Source organism: Notamacropus eugenii, chromosome 5 (genome assembly GCF_028372415.1).
Source record: "Notamacropus eugenii isolate mMacEug1 chromosome 5, mMacEug1.pri_v2, whole genome shotgun sequence".
In the NCBI taxonomy this organism is placed as follows: domain Eukaryota; kingdom Metazoa; phylum Chordata; class Mammalia; order Diprotodontia; family Macropodidae; genus Notamacropus; species Notamacropus eugenii.
In genome coordinates this window covers 335,162,555-335,186,408 of record NC_092876.1, presented here as the reverse complement: position 1 = coordinate 335,186,408, position 23,854 = coordinate 335,162,555, and the positions used below count along the sequence as shown (strand labels likewise).

Genomic DNA, 23,854 nt, shown 5'->3' with positions numbered 1-23,854 from the left:
TTTTAAATTGTCTTTCCTGGATCTCTTTTCCAGGTCAGTTGTTTTTCCAATGAGATATTTCACATTATCTTCCATTTTTTCATTCTTTTGGTTTTGTTTTGTGATTTCTTGGTTTCTCATAAAGTCATTAGCCTCCATCTGTTCCATTCTAATTTTGAAAGAACTATTTTCTTCAGTGAGCTTTTGAATCTCCTTTTTCATTTTACTAATTCTGCTTTTGAAAGCATTCTTCTCCTCATTGGCTTTTTGACCCTCTTTTGCCAATTGAGTTAGCCTATTTTTGAAGGTGTTATTTTCTTCAGCATTTTTTTGGGTCTCCTTTAGCAGGGTGCTGATCTGCTGTTCATACTTTGCTTGCAAGTCTTTTATTGCTCTTCCCAGTTTTTCCTCCACCTCTCTAACATAATTTTCAAAATTTTCTGAGCTCTTTTTGAGCTTTTCCCAGGTCTGATCCCATTGAGTGGGCTGGGATACAGAAGTCCTGACTTCCGTGTCTTTCCCTGATGGTGAGCTCCACTCTTCCTCATCAGAAAGGAGGGGAGGAGAAACCTGCTCACCAAGAAAGTAACCCTCTATAGTCTTGGTTTCTTTCCCTTTTCTGGGCATTTTCCCAACCAGTGACTTGACCTCTGAATATTCTCCTCACACCCACCTCGCCTCCAGATCCGCCCAGCCAGCGCTTGGGGTCTGAGACTCAAATGCTGCTTCCCAGCCTCAGGGCTTTGGGCGGGGGCAGGGCTGCTATTCAGTGTGAGATCAAGTTCAGCTGCCTGGGTAGGGGCAGGGCCGCCTCACGGGCTCAGTTCCCTCAGGGGGTTTATGCAGAGACCTTCAACAATGGATCTGGGCTCCTGCCTGCTTGGGGAGCCCCGGTCTGCTCCCACCTCCGCTGGTGCCTCCCAAGGGAGCCTGAGTCATGGGGGCTCCCCACTCCCCTCTTGACCTGCCGAAGAGACCCTCTCACTGACCCTTGTCACCTGTGGGTAGAGGGACCCGTGTGGCTGCTGGAGATTCTGTCCCTGAAGCCTGCTCGGATCTGTTCCCCACTTGGATCTGCTCCTCTCAGCACTGGGCGGCTGCGGCAGGGCTGTGCTCAGCTCCCAGTCTGCAGCACGAAGAACCTTTTGCGAGAGGTTTTCAGAGTCTCTGGAACAGAAATCTTGTCCGCTCCACTGTTATGTGGCTTCTCCTGCTCCCAAATTTATTGGCAGCTCTTTTCTACAGATATTTCATGGGCTGTGGGTTCGGAGCTATCGTATTTGTGTGTTTCTACTCCGCCATCTTGGCTCCGCCCCCTTATATATTTTTTGAGCTTTTTAAACCAAAGTTCATAGGCAAAGGAATTCTCCCATTAATGATCTTTACAATAGCAAGAAAGAAAATGTTCATGATTTTATGCATTCAAAAGAATATTTATATATGAAGGGCTTTTAACCTGGATCTGTACATTAAATTTTGTTCTTATTATAACTGCTTTCCTTTGTAATCCTACGAATTTTGTTTTATGCATTTAAAAACCATTATCCCGAGAAGAGGTCCATAGGCTTCCCCAGAATGCCAAAATAGCCCATGATACAAGAAGGAGGCAGAACTGCTTTTACTGAGAGAGATAACACTGAGTCCTGCTGCTGCAGATATCTGAGGCAACTCATCTAGTGTTCCCTGCCTCCCAGAGCACCAACCTCACTCACATTTTTCTGAGAAGACAACTTTTTAGAAAATTATTTGTTTTTAATTATGAACTTTATAGATATCAGCAAACATGAGCATTTCTATATACAAAGAATAGAAAAAGAGATTTTATATGAAATTCTGACCCTCTTACAGACTACTTGTTTTTTAAAAATATATATTAAATTTAATATGATAGTATCAATGCTACTTTGCTTGTCTGTGTACACAGCTTAACTTCCTTCAACTCTCTTCTGTGTTTTTTAATGTTTTATTCACACTCTTTCCCTCACTCCTTCTTTTCCTTCCTCCCTCTTTCCTTCCTTCCTCCCTCCCTCTTTCTTTCTTTCTTTTTTCTTCCTCCCTTCCTTTTTCTTTTTCACTATTATCACAACTCTTCCTTTCTTTCCTCCCTTCCTTTCTTCTTTCTTCCCTCCCTCCTTCCCTCCTTCCTTTCTTCCTTCCCTCCTTTTCTTTTTTTCCACTATCACAAATCCTCATTTCCCCTCCCCCACAATTCTTCTGTACCTTAAATAATCTTTGTATTAATTAACATAGTGGAGGGGAAAAAATCAGCACATTGTTTGTATCTAAAAAGTGCATGTCTTTTTGTACTTATATAGTACATTACTCCTCTAAGAATCTGCTTTATTTAGTCTTCTGAAGTCATGGCTCATTGATCAAAATTCTTAAGTCTTTCAGAGTCTCTTTTCTTTTCATTACTGAGTTTTTTGCAGTTGTTTCATTCCTATTGGAGATTTGTTTAAATCTCTCTATTGGAGATTTATTATTATTTATCCTTCACCAAGTAGAGAACTTGAGTCACTGAAACTTCTTGAAATCAGACTTTGCCAATGTCCTGAACTGGGAGCTTCTGAAATGCCTTGGTTCCTGCACTTCTTGTATCTTTGTTCCTCCTGCTGGTGAGAAGCATTGTGGGATGGGGGTTCCCTGATGGTATTACCAGGATTGTTCGCTGTGTGAGAGAAGGGAAGACAAACGGATATTAGAAGTGGTCTGGGTAATCATATAAACTAGTTAATTTTTTAGTCCTCATTTTACAATGATTCAGCTTGTTTGTAGTTTCCTGAAGGATTGTCACCTGATGTTTCACATCTTTAATATAAAATGTTTTTGATTCCAAATGAATGAAGAATCCAGGAACATACAAAAGAACTCTTTGTCATGGATGGGAACAACCTTGCATTTCAAGCCTAAGATTGTGGGATCATTTTATAAAATCAAAGAATGTTAGGGCTGCTCTTGGACAATTTGTTTCTCAGGAAGGCTGTAGAGAAACACTCTCTCAACTTAGAAAATACTAGCCCAAATCTCAAAGCATATATGTGATGAGGGTGGAGAGATGGGGGGGGGGTGGTGACTACAGGAACTCCAAGACTGAAAATGCCTGCATGGGCTGTCCAGAGAAGAATTCATGGACTCAAGCACTGTTGAGTTCAAGATGGTAAAGATTTATTACACTTTTCAGTGGGCAAGTGTTTTGAGCAACCTTAAAAGGGTACAGGTAAAGTTTAGGATATTATATAGTAAAATGTGCAAAATATGCAAATTAGGTGATTCAGGGCAGGATTAGGGAGTGATTAAAGAGTGGTCAATTCTTAAAGGAACATGCACTTTTGGTGTCTACTGCACAGATATTTTACCCAGAATTCATTGGGAAATAGCACAAAGGTGGGGCTACCTGGAGGTGTGCTTTTAGGCCTGAAACATCAATAAGTCAAATAGTGGTCAGGACTGACTAAGGAATACCAGGCTGCTCTCATCTGTGTCTTGTTAGACAAGATAAATGTAAGGGAGCATACATACATCTAAGTCTAGGATACATATGATTGGTCAGTGAGTAGTAAATGTCATTATGACCCAGTACACAAAAGTTCAGCCAGTACATTATTACTTCAGACTAATAAGTTCTATAGGTGCAACTGGCTACTGTATCAGGAAGGAGATAATGATTGTTGCTGGGGCAGGCTGTGTCCTTGGGCTGAGGAGAAACTGTTTGGGACAGTGTTTTGAGGCTAGGGAGAAATGTGATTTTTAAAGAGAAATGTGATTTTAGAATTGGGGCCCAAGCACATGTACCCAAGCACCCCATCATATGTAATTCCTTTCTGAGATCTTCATGCTTTTGAACTTAAAGTTTTGATTCTTGTTAGCATGCCCTGTAAGAGGTAGCTCTGTCAGTCAATTAACAAACATTCCCTAAGTGTTTACTATGTGCTAGGTACTGTGCAAGAACTGGGTTTACAAAAGAGGTAAAAGATAGCCCCTGCCCTCAAGGAGCTTATTATGTAATGTGCTATATACAAACCAAGCTATATACAAGATGGATAGGAAATAATGAGCAGAGGGATGGCATTAGAATTAAGATGAGTTTGGAAAGGTTCTCAGTAAAAGCTGGAATTTTGTTTAAGATTTAATGGAAGCCAGGGAGGTCAGTTGGCAGAACAAAGGAGGGAAAGTGTTCCAAATACGGAGGGCAACCAGAGAAAGTGCCCAGAGCTGAGAGATGGAATGTCTTGTTAATGAAACAGCTAAGAGGCCAGTGTCACTGGGATGAAGAGTAAGGTGTAAGTTGACTGGGAAGGTAGGAGGAGTCTAGTTCATGGAGGACTTTGAATGCTAGACAGAATATTTTGTATTTCTTCCTGGAGGCAATAGGAAGCCACTGGAGTTGAGTGTGTGTGTGTGCATGTGTGTGTGTGTGTGTGTGTGTGTGTGTGTGTGTGAGAGAGAGAGAGAGAGAGAGAGAGAGAGAGAGAGAGAGAGAGAGATGATCAGATAAACACTTTAGGAAAACCACTTAAGTGGCTGAATAGAGGATGGATTAGAGTAAGAAACTTGAGGCAGGCAGAATCCTCCCCCTCCCTCACACCAAACAGACTATTGCAATAATTCAGGTGAGGTGATGAGGGCCTGTGTTAAAGTAGGTACAGTGTCAGAGGAGAGAAGGTGGTATATTTGATAGATGTTGCAGAAGTGAAATCAATAGACCTTGGCAACAGCTTGGACATGAGGAGTGAAAGATAGTGAGGAATCCAGGATGACAAGTTGTAAGCCTCAGGGACTGGGAAGATGGTATTGCCCTCTGGAGTAACAGGGATATCACCGGTCTTCTTTGAAAATGAAGGGCAAACAACAGCAACAATAGGGAAGATAGGTAGTGGGGAGAGTTTAGGGGGAAAGATGAGCTCTGTTCTGCACATATTGAGCATTAGATATTTGCTGGACATCCAGTTTGAGGTTTCTGAAAGACCATTGCAGATATAAGATTGGAGGTGAGGAGAGAGTTTGGGGCAGGAAAGGCAGATTTGAGAATCATCAGCAGAGACATGGTAGTTCAATCCATAAGAGCTGATGAGATCATTTAGTGAAGTAATATAGAGCAGAGCTTCTTAAACTTTTTCCACTTACAACCTCTTTTTGCCCAAGAAATTTTTATTCGACACTGGGATGTAGAGGTATATAAAATACGTATGCAAACCAAATATTTGCTGATAATAAATCACAAAGAAATCTATTTTAAAATAATTCTTTGGTGTACACATAATTTTACCATTCATTAAAGAGGAAAGCAAATTTGCATACAAATGAGACAGATGTGCTTGTTTATTTTTGTATAAAGAATTAAATCTTGATACTGCAGGATGTGGAGCATCTCTAACATTTTTCAGAGTTGATATTTTGATTTTATAATTGTCAATACTGAGAATGCCTCTTCACATAAATACTTAGTACAAAATGGCAGAAGTATAGGGTCATTTCAGAAATTGTTGGAAATTCTGTCCTAATCCCAAGCCAAAATTCATTTAATGATTTTTTTAGTGAAATTTGAGTTTTAAACCTGTGTCACTTGATAACTCGGCAAATTCTTCTTGAACTTTTAGTGGCAGGTAACTAATGTTTTATATTTAAATTCAGTATGGTTTATGAACCCAACTTAATTTTTTTAAATCAAAATTTGAGGGGAAGTGTTTCTGAAACTGTGTCTCCAGCTCTTCAGATGGTCAATTATGTCTTAAAATTAAATTTTTGGGAAGGTTGTTTTCAATTATAAAATCATCTGTAGCTGCAAACATTTCTTTTTTTATTATTTTTAAATTTATTTATTTTTAGTTTTCAACAGACAATTCCACAAGATTTTGAGTTCCAAATTTTCTATCTCTCCCATCCTCCCAGCCCGAGACAGTGTGCATTCTGATTACCACTTCTCCCACTCTGTCTTCCCTTCTATCATACCCCTCCCTTCTCTTATCCTCATCCCCTCTATTTTCTTTCAGGGTAAGATAGATTTCTGTACCCCATTGCTTGTATATCTTATTTCCCAATTGCATGTAAAAACAATTTTAACATTTGTTTTTATAGCTTTGAGTTCCAACTATTCTCCTTTCCTCCTTCTGCACCCATCCCCACTGAGAAGGCAAGCAATTTGATATAGGTTATACATGTGTAGTTATGCAAAACACTTTCGTAATAGTCGTATTGTGAAAGACTAATTATATTTTCCTCCATCCTATTCTGCCCCCCATTTATTCTATTCTCTCTTTTGACCTTCTACCTCCTCAAAAGTGTTTACTTCTAATTACACCCTCTTCCAATTTGCCCTTCCTTCTACCATCCCCCAACACCTGTTATCCCCTTCTTCCCAGTTTCCTGTAGTGTAAGATAGATTTTCATGCCAAATTTAGTGTGCATGTTATTCCCTCCTTAAGACAAATGTGATGAGAATAAGGTTCACTCTTTCCCTCTCACCTTCCCCCTCTTCCCCTCCATTAAAAAAGGTTTTTATGGCCTCTTTATGTGAGATAATTTGTCCCATTCTATTTTTCCCTTTTTCCCCTCAATATAGTCCTCTCTAGCCCCTTAATTTTATTTTTTTCAATGTCATTCCTATCTATGCAATTCACCCTATGCCCTCTGTCTAGATGTATCTAATCCTTCCAATTACACCAATACTAAGAAAAGTCTCGAGTTACAAATATCTTTCCATGTAGGAATGTAAACAGTTCAACTCTAGTAAATCCCTTATGATTTTTCTTTCCTGTTTACCTTTTCATGCTTCTCTTGATTCTTGTGTTTGAAAGTCAAAATTTCTATTCACCTCTGGTTGTTTCAACAAGAATGATTGAAGGTCCTCTATTTCATTGAATGATCATTTTTTCCCCTGAAGTATTACACTCAGTTTTGCTGGGTAGGAGATTCTTGGTTTTAATCTTAGCTCCTTTGACCTCTGGAATATCATATTCCAAGCCCTTCAATCCCTTAATGTAATAACTACTAGATATTGTGTTATACTGATTGTATTTCCACAATACCTGAATTATTTCTTTCTGACTGCTTGCAATATTTTCTCCTTGACTTGAGAGCTCTGGAATTTGGCTACAATATTCCTAGAAGTTTTCCTTTTGCGATCTCTTTTAGGAGGTGATTAGTAGATTCTTTCAATACCTATTTTGCCCTCTGTTTCTAGAATATCAGGGCAGTTTTACTTGATAGTTTCTTGAAAGATGATGTCTAGGCTTTCTTTTTGATCATGACTTTCAGTTAGTCCAATAATTTTTAAATTGTCTCTCCTGGATCTCTTTTCCAGGTCAGTTGTTTTTACAATGAGATATTTCACATTGTCTGCTATCTTTTCATTACTTTGGCTTTGTTTTATAATTTCTTCATTTTTCATAAAATCATTAGCTTCCATATGCTCCATGGTAATCTTTAAGGAGTTATTTTCTACAGCGAGCTTTTGAACCTTCTTTTCCATCTGGCCAGTTCTGCCTTTCAAGGCATTCTTCTCCTCACTGGCTTTTTGGATCTCTTTTGCCTGTTGGGTTAGTCTATTTTTTTAAGTGTTATTTTCTTCAGCTTTTTTTTGGGTCTCCTTTAGCAAGCAGTTGACTAGTTTTTCATGATTTTCTTGCATTGCTCCCATTTCTCTTCCTAATTTTTGTTCTACTTCTCTTCATTTTCAAAATCCTTTTTCAGCTCTTCCATGGCCTGAGACCAATTAATATTTTTCTTAGAGGCTTTGAGTTTGTTGTCTTCTGTTTCTTTACTTTGGTCTTCCTTGTCACCAAAGTAAAATTCTATAGTCTGATTCTTTTTCTAGTTTTTGCTCATTTCCCCAGATACTTACTTGACTTTTAAGCTCTTTGTCAAGGTAGTTCTCTGCTTCCAGTGTGGGTGAGGGGTGTACTGTCAGCCATTCGATCCCCCTACAATCTGTGGGCCTAGAGCTCCAGAAACAGTTACTGCCACTGCTCCTACTCTTGCTTCTAGTGCTGCTGGGGGCTCTTCCTCCCTGGGTTCCTCCATCCCCTCCACCACCCTGAGGTGGAGGCCTGGGCCCTCTCTCACACAGGTCCCACAGGTTTTTTCCACTGACCTTCCAATTTGTACTTGGAGTTTTGGGGTTGTGAAGTCTGGAAACTAATATTGCTTTCCAAGATTCAGTCCCCCCAAAGCCTGCTCAGGTCCCATCTGTGCTCTTCTCCTAGTGTGGTATGATAGACATTTCCTGGTGAACTTCCAAGCTGTTTTGGGCTGGAAATTTGCCTCACTCCATCATTCTGTGGGTTTTGCAGCTCCAGAATTTGTTTAGTCATTTTTTACAGATATTTGGCTGGGTTTGTGGGGAGAGCACTAGCAAGTTTATGCTGTTATTCTGACATCTTGGCTCTGCCCCACTGTAAACATTTCTAAAGAACAATTCTTACATATATTAACTTTTTTAGTAAAATTTTCAATTTTATATTTTAACATAAATATGTTACAATTTTTTTCTTGAAGCAACATGTTTAAATCGAGTTTTTCAAAAATATCCAACAAATAACAGTTTTGAAAGCCATTAAGTCACTATGAAAAAAATTAATAAAATTTGATTTCTGCTCAGTCAAAAATATAACAACTTTCTATTTCAGTTTTAATAATCTGTTTGAACTTAGTCTTCTTGTGAGCCATGTGATTTGATATATTTTCCTTTTTTTGTCAACTTGTCATCTTGCACTGCAACCTGGTAGTGAAGACTCTGCCACCTTGTCATCAGTATTTTTACCTCTTCTGTCTAAATTTAGGCATTTATCCATAACCAAAAAATATTTTTCATCCTAAAATATGAAGAAATATTGCTAACTTCTCAAATAAATACAAGTTTAGTTTATGAAATTTTTAATTTAAAAAATTGATATTCACACTTACACATACAATAGTGATGATGGAGAAATATTATTAAAGGACTTTTGTCTTTCCTTGCTTCAATTAAACACTTACATGAATATAAAATGAGATAGCAACAATTTTTAAAATCAAACATTTAACACAATATAATCCAAAGATATACTAATTTGATACTTACATTCTGAGGAATGACAGTAGGAAAATCTTAAAAGTCTTTATTTTCTGTAATTAAACAACTATGCTTCTGTAAGAGCGGAAACTGTATATACAGTAAGAACCCTGCATCGTAATATACAATAGTCACAAACCAAAGTGTTTCTGGCAGTGTTTACTGGCACTGTATGGTATGATGACATGTGCAGTGCAGAGTACACATAGTATGTGTTCAGAACCAAGGCTTCAGTGAAGTTACATGATGCAACATTGGCAGACTCTACCAGAAACACCTCAGATTCATTATGTATTTGATTTTGAATTAATTTTTGGTCATTGTACATTTAGAAACCTTTTACTGTTGCCAAATTTTTTGTGACCCCCCCCCCCCCCACATTCAGTTATGCAACCCCCATATGAGGTCACAACCCACAGTTTAAGAATCACTGGTATAGAGGAAGAAAAGAATAGGACCCAGGATAGAATCCTGAGGGATACCTGTGGTTAGAGAACATGATCTGGAGTATCCATGCAAAGGAGACTGAGAAAGAGTGTCAGATAAGTAGGAGGAGAACCAGGAGACAGTGGTGTCCTGAATGCCTGGAAAGAAGAGTGTGTCAAGGAGAAGAGAGTGATCAATCATGTTAAAGACTGTAGAGAGGTCAAAGAGAATGGAAACTGAGAAAAAACCATTGGATTTAGCACCTAAGAGATCGTAAGTAATTTTTTTAATTTATTATTTATTTTTAATATTCTTTTCTTTGTAATTTCTGAGTTCTAAATTCTCTCTGTCCCTCCACCCACTGAGAAAGCCAGCAATATGATAGCAACCATATGTGTGAAATCATGTGAAACACATTTCCATATTAGCCATATTTCAAAAAGAGGCAAGAAAAATAAAGAAAATGAGAAAACTGTACTTCAGTTTGCATTCAGATTTCATCAGTTCTATCTCTGGATGTGAACAGCATTATTTTTTTATCGTGAGTTCTTTGGAATTGTCTTGGATCATTGTGTTGATCAGACAACATTGCTGTTACAATGATCTCTGAGTTCTTCTCACTTCACTTTGTATCAGTTCATATAGGTCTTGCCATGTATTTCTGAAACCACTCCCCTTGTCATTTCTTATAGCATAATAGTACATCATCACAATCTTATGCTACAACTTGTTCAGCCATTTCCCAATTGATGAGCATCCCTTTGATTTCCACCCCTTTCTGTGTCACCACAAAAAGAGCAGCTATAAATATTTTTGTACAAGCAGATCCTTTTCTTTTATCCCTTTGGGATACAAACCTAGTAATGCCATTGCTGAATCAAAAGGCATGTACAGTTTTATTACCCTTTGTTCATAGTTCCAAATTGTTCTCCAATATGGTTGGACCGGTTTAGTATTCCACTGGCAATTCCTTAATATACCCATTTCCCCCTTTTCCTCACCAACATTTGTCATTTCTGATAAGTGTGAGATGGTAGCTCAGAGTTGTTGTAATTTGTCTTCCTCTAATCAATAGTGATTTAGAACATTTTTTCATGACTATAAATAGCTGTGATTTCTTTTTCTGAAAATTTCTTTATATCCTTTGATATAAACAGTTGGGAAATGGCTCTTATTTTTATAAATCTGACTCAGTTCTATACTCAATATATATTTGACAAATGAGGCCTTTATCAGAGAAACTTGCTATAAATTCTTTGATATTACTTCACTCTCAATATAGTTTCCCTATCTCTTTTAATTAGGTTCACTTTGGCTTTTGCTTTGTCTGAGATCATGATTACCAACCCTGCTATTTTTACTTCATCTGAAGCATATTTGATCCTGCTCCAGACCTTTAACTTTGTGTGTGTGTGTGTGTGTGTGTGTGTGTGTGTGTGTCTTTCTGTTTCAAATGTGTCTCTTGTAAACGACATATTGTTGGATTCCGGTTCCTAACCCATTCTTCTCTCTTCTTCTATTTTATGGATGAGCACATTCCATACACCTGCATAGTTAGATTTACTAATTTTATATTTCCCTTGATTCTATTTTCTTCTCTCTCTCTCTCTCTTTCTCTCTCTCTCTCTCTCCTTTTCAAAAGTCTATTTTGCTTCTGACCTCTGTCTCTCTTAATCCATCCTCCTTCCTCTTATCTCCTTTCCCTCTTATTTCTCTGTTGAGTAGGTTAAATTTCTATACACAACTGAATGTGTGTATATATTCTTTCCTCTTTGAACCAATTCTGATGAGAGTATAAAGTTCAATAATTACCTACTATTTCCCTCACTCATTTTTCTCTCGTAAAAACTCTTCCTTGAGTGCCTCTTTTATGTGAGAAAAATTTCCTTATTCTACTTCCTTTCCTCTTCTCTCAGTGCATCTCTCTAACCCTTTCATTTTTGGGGGTGATCATTCCAACATAATTGACTCATATTCATGACCTCCGTCTATGTCAACTCCTTTTAACTGTTCTAGTAATGATAAAGTTCTTAGGAGTTACATGCATCATCTTCCCACATTTGAATTGAAACAACTTACCTTCACTGAGTCCTTTATGAGTAAGCTTTCATGTTTATCTTTTATGTTTCTCTTGTCTTGTATTTCAGTGTCATATTTTCTATTCAACTGATCTTTTCATCAAGAATGCTTGAAAGTCCTCTATTTCATGAAATAGCTTTTTCCCCTGAAAGATTACACTGTTTTGCTGGGTAGGGCATTTTTAGAAATTGTAATCCTAGTTCCTTTGCCTTCTGGTATATCATATTCCAAGTGCTCTTCTCCTTTAACATGGAAGCTACTAAATCTTTTGTGGTCCTAAGTGTGACTCCATGACATTTGAATTGTTTCTTTCTGGCTGCTGGAAGTATTTTCTTTTTGACCTGAGAGCTTTAGAATTTGGCTATAATATTCCTGGGCATTTTCATTTTGGAATTTCTTTTAAGATGTGATCACTGAATACTTTCAATTTCTATTTTACCTTTAGATCTAAGTTCATCAGGGAAGTTTAGCTTGATAATTTCTTGAAATATGGTATCTAGGGTTCTTTCTTTGATCGTGACTTTCAGACAGTTCAATAATTCTTCAACTATCTCTCCTAGATCTATTTTCCAGGTCTGTTGTTTTTCAAAGGAGATATTTCACATTTTCTTCTCCTTTTTTCATTCTTTTGACTTTGTTTTTTATTCTTTCTTGAAGACTCGTGGTGTCATTATCTTCCACTTGCTCAATTTTAATTTTTAAAGAATTATTATCTTCAGTAAGCATTCATACTTGTTTTTCCATTTTCAAATTCTGCTTTTTAAGGAATTCTATTCTTTAGTGAATTTTTGTACATGTATAAGAGTGAAGTTGATGAATGGTGAGAGTTATCCAGGCTGAGACTTGACTGGGTGTAATCAGTGTTATGATAAGGGTGCTAGGGATTCAAGAGAGGATGATAGTGTAGAATTGAATTGGTTTACCAAGGGATCACAATGTGGAGAAGAGGAGAAAGTAGCTAGCAAAAGAGAGATGGTCTGGAAGAGAACTGAGGCATCAAAGAAATTGGAGGTCATGATGGGAATGAAGAGGAAAGGAAGAGGAAAGAAGGAAAGACAGGGAGAGGTGAAAAGGCAAGGATTATGGTTGGATGAAAAGAATTTTGGACTTCTTGAACATGGAAGTGGAACATTTGTGGATTGTGGCAATATTGAAGACAGGATCATCTTTTTGGGCTAAGGTGAGGTGAGTTCAAGTCATTTTCCTTTATTCCCCAATAAGTTCAGTACTTGGCTCACAGTTTTTCTCCCCTTCCTGACTGCTGCCCTCAAACTGAAGGGCTTCAGCATATATATTGACTTTCCCTCAAATACCCTAACTACACAGTGCCTCAACCTACATGAGCTCACAACCTGAAGGGTTTCAATAGCTACTATGATTTAGATTGACCAGTAGATTGACTAGTAGGGAAAGAACCTGGAAGTGCCTTTGGGGAACAAGGAGGATTACAACTCCTCTGCCTTCACCAGTGAGCTAAGGAGAATGAGTAAAGGTATTATAGCCAATACTAGAAAGTATGGCCAGAGAGGCTATGTTATAGGGAAAAGCCAGTTTTCAGTAAGAGCTAGTAGATGGAATGCATGAGAGAGGTAAAGATTTAAGATGAAGAGAAGTTTATTGTCTATAGAACAAGTATTCCAGAGGGTACAGTGGAAGGATTCTTTGGAATTAGGTTGAAACTTTGGGTTAAGAGGTAAGAGGAATGAAAATGAGTAATCAGGTGATAGAGGGTGAGGAATGAGGTAGTTTATATCATGTAAACAAGTCTCATGGCTCTTTTCTTTAGAGTAGGTTCTAATGAGGGTCAACCTGGTAGTGGAGAAAGGGAGGCCCTATATGGCTATGGTGATGGGGCCTGGACTTGTAATTTTGCTAAAACAGGGAATTCCGTCTACTGAGTTAGTCAGGTACCTTCTCTACCATTTATAATTGGAGAATTGTCTAGAGTATGGAAGGCTAATTAATTTTCCCATAGCTATACTGCTTTTGTGTGTCAGAAGGAGGATTTGAACTCACACCAAGTTCTTCAAGAAAGTCAGCTGTCTATCCACCGTGGGATACTGCTTCTGGCAATGGTGAGTTTTTCCAATTTTTCCAATTTTGTAGAGGTAATGCCTTACACTTTAGGATGAATAACTTTAAATACATTAGCAATGACCTGGAATGTGGAAGCAGATTTACAAATAAATGTTACAAGAGGGGTAAAGCTAGCTGTTCAGGCAGTCACTAGGGACTACCATCCTTTTGGTTTAGGGACACTGGGGCCAGTAGGCCTTGGCATTTATGTGCAAATATTTATTTGTAAATAGTGTTTTCTCAAATAAATTTTTTAAATAAATAGAGAAAAAACAGATTTACATCCTAAAGGTGAGAACATTGTTTTAAATTTTTCTTCATTGGGTCCCTAATACCTAAAATCACAGAAAGTAGCCATCTAGTTTAGTTCATTTATGAAAGAAATACATATCACAATAGACTGACCAAACAATTGTTCAGACTCTTCTTGAAAATCTCCAAGGAGAGAGAAACCACCACTTCCTGTGGTACTCTTGAGAACCAGGATCATGATGGTAGACAGAGACCAATCTTATAAAAACCAGAGGACCATAATTCTCATCTTGTTTCGGTCACTAAATATGCAGATGTCCTTGTGCATGCCACCCAAGTGCTCATCGGTTTTCTAGTTTTAAGTCCTGACCATGCACCATTTGGGCAGGCAGGTGGTCTATTGGATACAGCACTGGCACTGTAGTCAGGAAGACCTGAGTTCAAATCCAGCCTCAGACAGCCTGAGACACTTAGTGTCCTGGGCAAGTCATTAAACCCCTATTGCCTCAGTTTCCTCATCTGTAAAATGAGCAGGAGAAGGAAATGGCAAACTACTCCAGTATCTTTGCCAAGAAAGGCCCAAATGAGTCATGAAGAGTCAGATATGACTGAAATGACTCAATGACAAATATACCATTCTTTAGCCATCAGTAGTCCGCAACTCACTTTACTTTTCTGTATGTCAGATTTCCTCATCTAAATAATGGGTCTAGACCTTTTTGCTAGAACTTTAATGATCCTTGTCCACTATACCCATTGCCACCACATCCAGACCACCATGTCAGAGTATTACCTGCCTCTGATAACAAGCCCTTGTTGCTACTTACCACTGACCACACAGCTGAGCTTTCATCAGATCCCAAATATTCACATGTGTACCCACAATAGGACTGTATCTTCAAACAACATCTCACTCAGTCCCAGAATTACCAAATTTTGCCTGAACTCAAGATTGCTTATGAGGTCTCATGAGGCTCAGCAAGTGTTGGCTCCAAGGCTGAGGATTTTATATATTCCCAAGCCTAGATTATACAACAACTAGAACCAGATTATTTGGAAACAATGTCACTGAGACCAAATAATCAGGCCAAAATTCCAACAGTCCAGCATCACTAAGCAACATCTCAAATGGACATAGACCTTTAAGATATGACAATACTTGGCTCAACCACTGGGTCTACTCTCTACTCAGCCCTAAGAATGAGGCTGGGGATACATCAGACTCTAATATTGAAGTCACTCTTTTCTTTAAATGTATTTTAAATTTTTGGAATAAAATAATATTTCTGTAACATAGTATAATAAAATGACGATTGAATGTGAAACTGCAAACCTATTATGTACGATTTGCTATTCCTTTTAAATATATAATAAAATTATCATGTAATTTTTTCCTTTTTATTTCTTCTTTCCCCTCCCCCCCTAAAAAATAACACTATGAAACATTCCTGGAAATGGAACTCCAAGCTATCATGTCTAGGATCATAAAGAAGCAATTCTACTATCTTTATGATCTTAAGACACAAATGTACTTGGCCCTTACCAATGAAGCACACATCTACCTACTCTTAACCACCAAGCCACATCTTCACCTAGTTGTGACAATTAGGCTCAAGATAAACCAAGACCTCCAGACCCAGCTCACACTTCGACTAGAACTATAACCCTAGGAAACAATGTCTTAGGGAACAGACCACTAGATCATTACTAATAGGCCAAGACCACTGGGAAACCTTTGCCTGCTAAGTATATACCTACCCAGGAAAAAATTGTACTTGGCTTTGAGTACTAGATCACATTCTCAAGTTAGCCCTGACCACCAGGCAGAGATAGAATAGATCCCAATGTACTTGGTCTATATCCCAAAGAGATTTTAAGAAAGGGAAAAGGACCTGTTTGTACAAAAATACTTACAACAATTCTTTTTATAGTGGCAAAGAATTGGAAATTGAGAGGATGCCCAATTGATGGGCAAGAAAAGACAAGCAGTATGATTTCAGAAAAACCTGGAAATAGACTTAGATGAACTCATGCAAAGTGAAGGAAGGAAAACCAAGAGGACATTGTATACAGTAACAAAAATATTGTACAATGATCAACCAGGACGACTTAGCTATTCTTAGCAACACAATGATTCAAGACAATTCCAAAGGATTCATGATGAAAAATGCTATTTGCCTCCAAATAAGGAACTATTGGAGACTGAATGCACTTTCTTGTGTGTGTGTGTGTGTGTGTGTGTGTGTGTGTGTGCGTGTGTGTGTATTTGTGATTGATATGGAAATGTTTTGTATGACCTATATCAAATTGCTTACTGCCTCAGGGAAAGAGGAGGGGAGGGAAAGAGAAATAACTGGAACTTGGACTTTTAGAAAATGAATGTTAAAAATTGTTTTTACATGTAATTAGGAAAAATATTATTTGAAAAAATAGATTCCCCAGTGGCTAGGTCTCATTTCAACCAGAATTAGGCTGCTGAAAATCAGTCTCACTGGAAACATAGCACAAGAAAACAAACTAGAGTAAACTAGGATTATAGGTCAACATCTCTGTTAACAAAAGTGGATATTCTTTATCTGGATGAATCACTGGAATATCTCCATTCAGCCCTAACCACCAGTCAGATATTATAGCTCATACCTTTCAGCAATCTTATCAGTGGGTCTGTACCGCCATATCATACCCTTACCTCACTCCCAAATCCCAAGTCACTCCTCTACCTACCTGCGAAAGCCAGAGTGAGGCAGAATCAAGTACCACTACCCTACAGGGTAGAACTTCTCTATTGCAATATGGGGAATAGTTCCATTAAGTCAACAGACTGTGTCTCCAACAGGTTATAATGATCAGCCAGAGGGTCAACTGAGTTTTGACCTCGAGATGAGGTTCAATCTAGACTCCAATACCAGATCCAGTCTAAATGAAATAGACAAGCTCCACATTGTTTGAGTTACATCAAACTATCCAGCTTTGGGGTAGGACTGTATGATGAGGAGGACCATAGCAGCATAATTTTAGATTTGGAAGGAAGATCATTGAGTCCAACCCCCTCATTTCTACAGATAAGGGGGAGGAGGGAAGTAAAGGGGAAAAAAAGAAATTTACATGATAATTTGTTGTATATTTGAAAGGAGTGGTAAATTGTGCATGATAGGTTTGCAGTTTCATGTGTGTTTTTTTATATTGTACTGTATTATGGAAATGCTTGCTCTATTCCATAAATTAAAAATAAAATTTAATAATGATTCAGAAAAAAGAGAATGAAGGATCAACAACAACATCTTCCCCTTATAAGATAAAACTCATGAAGTCCACCTTTGTCTTAAATATGAAACTAACAGTCCTTACTTAATCTCCCCATAGTTGCCAAACAGTTATTCAATTTATAATCTGGTCAATTGTAAATTCTCAAGCTCTAAAAACAGTCATGTGCAAAACTGCTGAGGAACCACAAATCCCTGCAATTTTAGTTCCTTCTCAGTCTTTAAAAAGGTCATCTCAGTACATTCATTTGAGGAACAGTTCTCTATCTGCTCCTCCTAACACTGTGTCTCCAAAAGGAACACCCCCAAGACCATAGAAACTTTGCTTCACAAGTAAACTAGACCTGGACTGGGAAATAAATCATTAGAAATACAAAGCTCTTTATGTTAGCTTCCAGATGGGATTAGATTATCTAGACTTCCTTTTGCCTTGTTTTGAAGGAAAGAAAGACTGATGTCAGCAAAAACTCCTGAGAAAAGTAATGCCATTGGGTATCAGTGCTTAACTTTCTCATTCATTCACTCACTCATTCATTCATTCATTCAATCATTCATTCACTATGAGATATATATGTAAATAAGGAACATCTTTTTGAAATGTGCTGCAAGACTACAGCTTAAAATGAATGAAGAAGTAGCCTGCAGCAACTTGGTGTCCTGGATAGAGCACCAGTCCCAGGGTCAGGAAAGCCTGAGTTCAAATCCAGCCTTAGATACTTATTATTTGTATGACCCTGGGAAAGTCACTTAACCCAAGTTGCCTCAAAAAACAAAACAAAAAAAAGAGGGTGATGGGGTGCTTGGGTGTATGCGCTTTGACCTCAGTTCTAAAATCACATTTCTCTTTAAAAATTACGTTTCTCTCTAATCTCAAAACACTATCTCAGGCAATCTCTCTCCAGTTCAAGGACAGCCTGCTCCAGCAGGAACTGTTAGCTCCCTTCCTGCCACAGTAGCCAGCTGCACCTGACTTTATCACTTAGAGCCAGCTGCATACTGACTGAACTGGCTGTGCACTGGGTCATATTGATATTTACTACTCATTGACCAATCATATGTATCCTATATTTAGATATATTTGTACTGCCTTTTCATTAATCTTGTCTAACAAGACATTGATGAGAAAAGCCTGATTTTTCCTGGTCAGCCCTGACCAATGGTTGACTCAGTGACGTTTCAGGCCTAAAACCACACCTCCACGTAACTTCTCCTTGGCCTATTTCCTGATAAATTTTGGGTAAAATACCTGCACAGCAGATACCAAAAGTGCATGTTCCTTTGAGAACTGACCACTTTTTAGCCACTCCCTAATCCCACCCCAAAGCACCTAGTTAGCATACTCGGCACACATCTTACTATAGAATAATCTATATAAATTTTATCTATAACTCCTTTAAATTGCAGTTTCTTTAAGAACTCTTGCCTACTGAAAGGTGTAATAATAAACTTTTTGCCTATTTGACTGCCTGAGTCCAGTAAATTCTTTTCAGACTAGGTTGCCAGGGATCTCCAGTGGCTACTGCACCCTTCTGGACCCTCATCAGGGGTAGCTAGGTAATGCATTAGATAGAGTGCTTATCTTGGAGTCAAGAGGACCTGATTTCAAATCTAGCCTTAGACACTGGCTATGTGATCCTGGCCAAGTCACTTAACTCCGATTGCTTCCCCTCCAAAAAAAGAAGTAGTGCCAATAGTATTAAAAGGAGTTACAGTTAAGGTAGAAATGAAGGAGGGGAAATAAGAATCTTGGCAAAATATACAATTATCCATTATAGTTTTTGAATTTTGGTTCCTCCTCAGATTTGAAAGGCCATGAGTCCCTTGTTCACTTCAAAGCGCACAAAAGGGTCTGTGTACCTCTGAACCCCTTTCTTTGCAGAGGTAGGGAACTACAGGTGTGAGACACTGTGTAAAATGCCAGACTTAATAGATTAGTTTTGCCAAACTCCCTTTTTCCCCACCTCTTTTTTATTCTTTTTTTAAAAAAATAAGTCATGGCTTCCCAGGAAAAGGAGGAAAAGTATATATTGGGAAATTGTTGTTTGTCCTTCATTCTCAAAGAAGACCAATGACATCATGAGGGTGATGTTTTATCTAAAAACAAAATATGTCAATAATGTTTTATTTTAAAGGGAAAATACTTTCAGGTGCTTCAGTATTGTTCTTTATCTTTCCCTTGCTGAAATGACATATTATTGAAAAAAGAACAAAACACACACAGTCAAGGAAAAAAATGAATTAAAGATAGTTAGTTAGATGGTTTGGGATATGATTAGGAAATGCAGTATCCTGCCCCTGAAAAATTATTCCAGGGCATCTTCCCCAGTTGTTGGAATCTCATGAGCTCCAAAGCAAGGGGATAGGATGCTGAGGTTTGTTGTTATAACTGTTGAGTCGTTTCAGTTGTGTTTGACTCTCTGTGATTACATTTGGGTTTTCTTGGCAAAGAAACTGGAGTGGTTTGTCGCTTCCTTCTCCAGCTCATTTTATGGATGCTGTCACTTGGAATCTCTCCCTGTCTTCCACCTGGAATTGAACTTGAAAAGCCTCAGGGGAAGAGAAGGTGAGGCTAGGTTATAAACAACAAAGGAATTGATTTGGTTCTTTGGATGATTCTTGAAAGGAAATACATTTTAAAAAGTTTATGAAAAAGTAGAAGAGATGAGGGTCAAGAAAGGTGCAAGAGCCACTAGAGATCCCTGGCAACCTAGTATGGAAGGAATTCACTGGACTCAAGCAATCTTAAGTCAAGCAGGCAAAAACGTTTATTATTACATGCCTTTCAGGGGGCAAGAGTTCTTAAGGAACCTGCAGTTTAAAGGAGTTATAGATAAAGTTTATAAACATTATTCCAAGTATGCTAACTAGGTGTTTTGGGGTGGGAATAGGGAGTGGTTAAGGAGTGGTCAGTTCTTAAAGGAACATATACTTTTGACATCCACTGTGCAGCTATTTTACCCAAAATTCATCCGGAAATAGCCCAAGGAGAAGTTACATGGAGGTGCGGTTTTAGGCCTGAAATGTCACTGAGTCAACCAATGGTCAGGGCTGACCAGGAAAAATCAGGCTTTTCTCATCAATGTCTTGTTAGACAAGATTAATGAAAAGGCAGTACAAATATATCTAAATATAGGATACATATGATTGGTCAATGAGTAGTAAATATCAATATGACCCAGTGCACAGCCAGTTCAGTCAGTATGCAGCTGGCTCTAAGTGATAAAGTCAGGTGCAGCTGGCTACTGTGGCAGGAAGGGAGCTAACAGTTCCTGCTGGGGCAGGCTGTCCTTGAACTGGAGGAAGACTGCCTGAATAGCGTTTTGAGGCTAGAGAGGAAAGTGATTTTTAGAGAGAAATGTGCCGAGAATATCAGATTAGACTCTTTTCTCTATATACGTATGTATATGATTGACTTCCAACTGTATCTAGCATGAAAATTCAAGTTCTGAGTATGTTTTAGTAATAAGTTCTCAGAATTAGATTAAGGATTTTACATATAAAATTGTTTTGATTATTATAAAGAGAAGTTCTTTTCTCATTTTAAAGTTTGTCTGATAATTTTAAAAGGTAGAAGGGTTCATTTTACAAATAAAACCGCCATGAATTTTTTTATTCTTGTTTTTGATTCTTATATCAAGAACAGGGTTTGGGTAAAAATAAAAGCAGCAAATGGTATATAAAATCTAAAATTCTCTAAAGCCTCAGATGGATTGTGGGTTGCTAATTTGATGTTCTTATAGATCTATTGTTAATGGGTCTAGTTCCATAAGTTTTGAAGTGATTTTTTTACCACATTACTGGAAAATAAAATGTAGTAAGTTTTACTAAATTGTATTAAGTCTTGATATTAGCAAATTTTAGCAGAATTATCTAGGATAAGTGATATGGAGTCAATGAAACAGAGACCTCTTCAGAGTTGTCCTGAGAATTAGGCTTGGTTTAGAATGTCCAAAAGAAGATATTTCTAAGGACCAGATGACTACATGGGACATCTGGGATTCAAGACAAAATGTGATGATTAAATGGACACTGGGAGTGGGTTACTAGGACATAAGGAGACTCGATGATAGTCAATATGGATGCTAATCATTGCATTACTTTGATTTTTTTCCATAGTGTTTATGTTGAAGTTTTCTTGGTTACCTTGGTGACATGTAAATCTCCCTCCTCAAATTAGTCCAATATGAGTCTACTAAGTAGTTTGATCTATAACCTGACTTGGGTAATTCTGATTATGAAGGTAAGAAAAGCCTTATAGATTTGGCTATAATAGGAATTGAGTGAACCACAATGACTTCATCTTGTGACTCAATTTTGGATCTAGCTCAGTTTCCTTTCTATTTAATTATGGGTCTAATCTAATTTCTGTCTTGTGAGAAAACTTTATTCAGTTATAGAAATTGTAAGAAAACTTTATTGCATTGTTTGAACTTAGCCCTAAATTCCTGGGAAACTGGTCCACTTTGACCTGTTGCTCAGAGTCCCTTAACTAAAGACCTAAGTTATAATGACCAGAAACCCAGTCAGATCCAAAGACTGATGCAAGGAGTTCTCTCACAATTATACATCTCAAGCAACCTATATTTCTTATCTGAAAACTGGCCCCACACTGATCAATCAGTTACTGTTTCCTCGTTCCATTCATTGAATACAGACACTTGGGGGAGGGGAGGAGAACATTTCTTTTTATGATTTCAGGGAATCGCATCTGTTTGCTTTCCCCCCTCCCAATTTAAAAAACCTCTAATTTTTACTCCAATTAGAAATCAGATTACCTAATCTTATATACTGGTTCATATCCTGTTAATTGTTTGCTTTCAATGCATAAAAAACTCTTAACACCCCTGTTGAGGTTTAGGGTGGTGGGGACCCCAAAATGCCGACACACCAGGTCTTGCTCGAATGAATTCAACACAAACCTCCTTAAAGTCAAAGAAAAATAAAGCTTATTAAAGATTTTCCATACTGGGTTGACTCTTAAGGAGCCTAACTGTTTGTAATGCTCATATTGACAAGCGAACCAGATAGAATCTCAGCTAGATAGAGTCTGTGCTGGATTAAACCTGAGCACTTTCATGGAGGCGAGATGGAATTTAATACAGAAAAAGACTGAGGGAGGAATCCAGGTGTCACCATGTAGTCTGGGGTAGATCAAATCCAGGGAGTATCCTGATGTGGCTGGCCTGTAGTCCAGACAATCCACAATCCACAATCCAGGCTGGGCAACTTGGATGCCAAGAGAATGCTAAGTAGTCAGGAAAATCAAAAGAATGCTAGGATCAAGTGTAGGAATATGAGGAGAATGCTAAATAGTCTGGACAACAGGATTTTAATAAGATAGGAAGTATTGGGACTGGGAGAAATGGAAGGGGAATCCAAGGAGGCCCCCCCAACAAGATCAGACTTTCCGGGGCCCTTCCAACAAATGGGACAAAAACCTTCCCAATCCAAGGGAAAAAGGTCTTGGCTTGGGCTTGTACCCCATCACCCCACCACCGCCACTGTATTCAGGGTCCAGTGCCAAGCTGAAGAGACCTAGTCTTGATTTCTTATACATTAGTATGCATTGTTTAATTAAATCGATATGCTTCGAACCTCAAACCTTTATTTTCCCAGTCATTTCAGATTTTACATACCACATTGGATATATTTTCTCTTTTCTAACTAACATATTTCAAAACTCCAAGAAACAACCTATAAAATTCCTTTTTCTTACACAGGATCTGGGTATAAATTCTCCTTCAGGAGAGATAAGAATGTTGGAGGCTAGTTAAATACTGAAGAAAAGTTGTATTTGTCGAAAAATGCTGAAACCTTTGTTGAAAGAGCTTATGGGGCAGGGGATGGGGGGAAGAGAGAAAGGAATCTGACTGGTGAAAACAAACAGAAAATTCAGTGTTTAATACAACATCAAACCAGGGTTGCTTATATAACCCATATACCAGCACTGTTCAGTAAGTTGATATCATTTCTCTCTGAGCACAGCCACTTCCAATGACTAGTCTCCTAGAGATGTGGGAAAGCTCTGACTTCAGATGGACAAAAACAGCTGGTCCTTTATGATGTCAGATTCCCTTTAGATGGGCTGAGGAACCTGGAGCAAAGGATCAAAGATTCAGTCCCATTCTAGGTGTCTGAAGACAGAAATCTCATTCCAGGACACAGTCTTCTCATAAGAGGGAGAGTGTCATTTTTCTCAACAGACTTTATTTTTACTATTTTCTAATTAATTTTTATTAGAGATCGAGTTCCTAAGGCCTCACTTCTTAGGGAAGCTTGTAGTTTCTGAGAATCATGAAGTAGAATTGGCCTCACTGAGACTGACCTTCCACACTTGTGAGATATCTGTTTCCTGCTCTTCTAGACATTCTTACTGGTAAGAAATCCTGTGGCATGTGGTTTTGAAGGGAACCGTAGGGATGGAGCACTTTTCTAAGGGACAAATGTATTAGGCAGGCTATTGGGCCAAGAATGGGAGACTTATCTGCTCTCAAAAGTAAGAAGGATATACTCCTCAAATTGGCCCCAGGTAAGGGCTCAGTTTCTATTTCTTCAGCCTTCTTCTGGCTCCCAGGGAAACCTAGACCAAGGGAACCTATCTTTATTTTAAAATAAGTTTTATCTATATTTTATTATGTTATATAATTATATAATATAATAATATATTATGTTGTAATATATTATTATATTATACCACATATTACATATTATTATATAATATAATAATATA

General features: G+C 38.0%; 1 long non-coding RNA gene across 1 annotated transcript; it reads right to left on the bottom strand.

The window, feature by feature from the left end:
* Nucleotides 1–1,751: 1,751 nt before the first annotated feature.
* LOC140506445 (uncharacterized) lies at nt 1,752–14,862 on the bottom strand. The gene is made up of 3 exons (XR_011967934.1): nt 14,689–14,862; nt 13,550–13,691; nt 1,752–2,647 (listed from the first exon to the last, which is right to left on the bottom strand). It is a non-coding gene; the product is annotated as an uncharacterized lncRNA (long non-coding RNA).
* Between the last annotated feature and the right edge of the window lie 8,992 nt (nt 14,863–23,854).